This window comes from Pocillopora verrucosa, chromosome 5, assembly GCF_036669915.1.
Source record: "Pocillopora verrucosa isolate sample1 chromosome 5, ASM3666991v2, whole genome shotgun sequence".
NCBI classification, from domain to species: Eukaryota; Metazoa; Cnidaria; class Anthozoa; order Scleractinia; family Pocilloporidae; genus Pocillopora; species Pocillopora verrucosa.
Window position 1 is genome coordinate 13,325,091 of NC_089316.1, and position 5,011 is coordinate 13,330,101.

The window sequence follows — 5,011 nt, forward strand, 5'->3', positions numbered from 1 at the left end:
TTACATAGTGCTTTCACATCCAATGATTTTACTTCGTATCGCTGTAGTAACTGGTTTTAATCTTGAAACCTATCAAACTGAAGCACATCCTTTCTCGCCGTATGAATCATGTGGATGCCAGTATCAAAATAAAGATGAAGAAAAACCTATGTACCCCTAAATATTATAGGACAGCAGCCATTTCAGATTGGCAGGCGAAAGTAAGGGGACAGAGACGAAAATATAGGTGTTGGTTGGGATCTGTCAATTTTGCGTGATTTGTTTTCAGCTTTGGACAGAAACGAAAGTCTTTTTTTCCATTTTCATGGCGTTTTGAATACTCTCTTTGACTGCTGACAAATCCCCATCGTATCCGCTGTTTGGTCGTTCTTATTCCCCCTTATACAAAGCCATGCGAGCAACCAGTGGCATCTTATTAGCCAAGCAAAATTCATACCTATGGTAGTAAGGGTTATCTTTATAGAGAGAAACACTGCTATTAAAAAGCATTTCCTCGATCATTTATTGTAAACTTCACCATAAAAGCAATATGATACACACAAAGTTAGAAACGAGACAACTTTGAAATGTTTCGTAAAAGTTCGTTCTTGAGCTTTTATTGTATGATCCACACTCCTGAGGGAAATTCTGCTGAACAAAACAAGAACACATATGTCATTAAGAAAAATAATTATGTTGACACATTTACGATGAGAAATGTGGCATCGCATAGTGAATGATTTCTGGCATAACCATAATTTTTTATAATCATAATGTACATATTTCTTCTTAATCAAGTCTCGGGATTTCAACATTCCCAGTGCTAGGTTACATTATATTACATCAGGTTGATAACATACCCACAGAATGTAAAGTTTCTAGGGTGTAAAAAAATTGGAAACCTTTTATGGTACTTTACATAAGATATCTACCATGGAATGGGTTACGACCACTGCCATTGTTTCGGGCCTTTTTGAATCGGTCGAAGGCTTCAACTTCAGGTGACACCCGTTATGAGCAAGCGAACAATAAAGAAATAAAATAAAACAGAAAACCACAAAAATGACCATTTATGAGTGATTGTATGATGCAATGGTTACGGAAAAAAGTAGCCGAGTACTGACAAATGGTCAAATCGGTGACATTACGAGGCCGCTCCTTCTCCAAAGAAGCTCACCCTTCTAGCCTTTATCAGATTCATTGCTAAAAATTACCAAGTAGAAAGCAGAAAGGCTGCAAAATTTTGAAAACCAGCCGTCATGACGTCTTCCCTAAGATGTGCAACGCGGAAAGTCTGGCAACAATTATTCTCAGTAGTAACCGCGTTTCAACTGAGAATGGTTGGTAACGTGTTATTTTGGCAACTTCAACCAGTTCAAAATAAACCCATATTATCGGCTATTAGACCTTTTCAAACATATATCTGATCTGTGTCTTATCTCGCTCTTCCGGACGGAGGGTAAGACGAGGAAACACCGGCCATCCCACCCACAGAGAGATCAATGGTTTTTCCCTAGATTAGGCAAGCTTTGAGAATATTTCAATCTCGACAAACTTTCCCTCGGCAGCTCCTCCTCAACTTTCTCTTAGACCCTTACGGTCATTCTATTTCTGTGACGTTAACGTTGCGAATAGCATTTTATGACCGAAATGGAAGCATGAGGGAAATGCTTGAAGTCTGGGAACTGACCAAATTAAGATTGAGACTTACCCTTACTCCTTATCCGCTGTATGCAAAATCAGTTATCAATTGGAAGAGATGCCTTACATCCCTTCCCCTTACAGATGTTAAAATGACAGTCATTTTTCACTAAGCTGCCCTTTTTGCATTTGGATTGTATCCCTTTAGCCGTTTTCTTTTTAATACAGCCTCGCATGAAGTAAGGCGTAGGGCCGAACATTTTCTTTCTCACGAAGCATACATTCTTTGGCTGGCAATCTTGCGTTGTTGAATCGTTATCACAATCCTCCAAGGTAGTGAAGCTTTCACAGTAGGGGCATTCTAGATCTGAATATAAGAAAAGAATGCCTCAGCTAGATACTCCGTTAATGAAAATTACTGGACGCCAATTGTTGCTTCAGATTTGAAGTTAATCTCGTTTTTTCCCACGGTCATAGTTAAAAGGTGAACGTCACTCCTGCCTTTCTCTCATACCCATCTTCCATTAATCAACATTTGAAATCTAATTTTTGGGTCTGATAACACAGCGAAGCTATTTTACGCGTGACATCTCGTTAGTCCATTTAAGTATAACAAACGAGTTTTCATTAGGAAGTTTTTTAAAATTGCAGAAATGTCTCGCAATCGTTGAGGCGAGCTGAAAAGAAAAAGGTAGAAAACTTCTCGGGTTATTGTTTGAGTAGCGGTATGAACTTCCAGTGCAGTATGATTTATTTTGCGGAATTCAGCGAGCGAACCAGTTTTATAGGCTTTTGAATCGAAGAATTGTGCATTTGGACACTTGAATGCCGTTCGATTGACGTGCTATTTTGTTACTGACTACGCTTTACACGGAGTAATTAAAGTCAGTAACCAACAATAAACCCGTATTTGTATCACCTCGTTGGGGAAACCCAATTTCATTATTGAATTCATTTTGAAACGACGACTAAGGCCTACATTAAAAGGGTCATCCTGATCTTGTGCAGCTGTAATCAAACCCAAATTAGACAAAAGCTAAGTTACGCGCGCCTTTCCACTGGTTCTGAATTGTCATCTGTCCTGGATTGGGGGAAAGACGTTCTATATTATATGAAACAAAAGGATTCCGTGTTGCCGTGGGTCTATACGGTAATGAATCACAGAAGGCGTCAAAATGGTGTAAGAACAGAAGAGACACACTTGGCTGAGCCCCGTGTTCCTTTTTTTGGTTCGTACCTTATTTGATGTCATCTGTGATCTGTTACTGAGCAGACGTAGTTCAACATAGTATTCATTAAACTGGTTAAATTCTGGGTGTGACTTACTTTTAGCCGTTAGGACCACAGCAAAGGTGCAAGCGACAAACACGAAGATCGTCCTCTGCATCATAGTTTTCACAGTTCCTGTTTTAAATTTATGAAGTGAAAGAAAAAGAAATTGTCAAATTCTTTATCGCAATAGATGTATTTGTTCACCGTGATTTTAATGATAAGTTAATGTTTTATCGCCAAGGGTCACTATCAATTTTAGAATCAAGTTGTTAAATAAACAAGAGCCTTCATTTAGCGCGAAAAAATTCTCAGATACGTGTTAGCGGATAGTACCAGTTCAGAGATGAGAGAGATTTTCCGAGAGTGAAGCTCGAGAAAAACTGTGGGCTACGCTATTTGCAGGTACATGGTGCTGGGAGAAACTCAAGAAAAAATTCGGTAAATGAAAAGTATTTTCATTGAGACCATGAGGGAAAAGGTGATTTCTCAGTATTGTTTGCGCATCCAGAACTGCCAAAAGACTTCTTGTAATTAATTCCGCATTTGTCATCTTTCCCTTCGTCATGAAGGTGTTCTCGGAAAAAAGAACCAAGGCTCGATGCTTTTATGAGATAAAGGAGAGAGATTCATTACTCATTGCAAGTATAAGTTGTTCAATTATTCGGCTTTACTTGCCTCAGGTCGAGGCTTAAACGCAAATTAAACATATCGAAGAGTGAAGAAACTTGAAAGACCGTCAAGCGAATACCAATTGATTTTCCAAGAGAAAGCTTCGTTTTAATTACGGTCACCGATCATGACCTTTTGTAGTAAGGCTCTATTCAGTGAATGGCAACTAATTATATCATTCATCTCATTGTTCGAAGAACTCACTGGAGAGCTATGGAGCAACACAAGCAGAAAATTTCCCTCCAAAAAGTAAAGCATAATGTTCATTCAAAGTTTGCTACACTTGAAATAATGTGTAGTTTCGCTTCTATTCCATTTTTTCTATATCCATTCCATTCGTAAGCAAAACTTTTCTTTTGATTTCAACTTAACTTAAAAAGATAAGAAAAAAATGTCGAAAACTCAAGCATAACTGATATTTGAATATGAAAGCGATCTTCGCAGTAATGAACACTCTTAAGCAGTAGTGAAAATAAGGCCTGAAAAAAATTCAGGCCTGTACGGGATTTGAACCCATGACCTTTGCGATACCGGTGCAGCGCAATTAAATATTTACAGTCATTTATAACTGATACTCCTAATAATTTCATGGTGATTCGCAAAATATGAAACAATTTCTACCGTTAGCTACGCAACATTTTTATTTCATATCTATCCGTAAATGGCTTCTCGTCAAAAAATTGTTCCTGCCTCGACTAAACGTGGTATAGCCAATTATTATTTATCATTACAATCATAAAATCGCCATTTTTCACTTTATCGAGTTGTTACCTACCTTCAAATTCAGCAACGAATAAGTTGTGATTACCTTCAGCTCCGCGGAGAAGCGTTTTACCAAAGTATTCGTCGGGCTTTAGGGACCTTCAGCAAGCAACAGGTTGCTAAAATGATCAAAGTCTGAGCTTTTGATTTGTCTTTAAAGCCTTTTCATCTGACCGAAGGATCGCTCCTTAGAGATTTACTGGAAAATAATTGATTGATCCTTTCATATGAATAATGTGATCGTATTTCCATAACAAAAGCCAGCTTCAGAGGGTAGTATTCTTAAAAATTCGTAGCACCTTTTATGTGCATGATGCCTAGATAGACAAATGATTCATACACGTTGTCTCCTCTATCTGACTTAAAAACCGAAGCATCTCGTTCTCAAGGAAGCTTAAAAAATGTCCCTTGCTATTGTGAAGACATCACAGTCAACACAGCTAAAATCACTGAAAACTTTAGTCCGATGTCACCACAATTCCTTCTACAATGGAATGATGAAATAGTGAAAGTGAACAAAGAATCCATAGTTACAGAATGGATAGCCCTTTTCACCCACGAAGGTTCCTATTGATTTTCGTCAGCAATACGGAATTCCATACCGTGTGACCCCAGATTTAGGTTAAGTACGCGCCAGTCAACAATAAGGTTGTAATTGCGGCCTTACAGAAGCGGTTGCTGGCCTTTA

At 38.3% G+C, this 5,011-nt stretch overlaps 1 long non-coding RNA gene across 1 annotated transcript; it reads right to left on the minus strand.

Moving 5' to 3' along the window:
* Positions 1–505: 505 nt before the first annotated feature.
* Positions 506–4,441, minus strand: LOC136281301 (uncharacterized). The gene is made up of 4 exons (XR_010717666.1): positions 4,337–4,441; positions 2,947–3,024; positions 1,691–1,987; positions 506–627 (listed from the first exon to the last, which is right to left on the minus strand). It is a non-coding gene; the product is annotated as an uncharacterized lncRNA (long non-coding RNA).
* Positions 4,442–5,011: the final 570 nt, after the last annotated feature.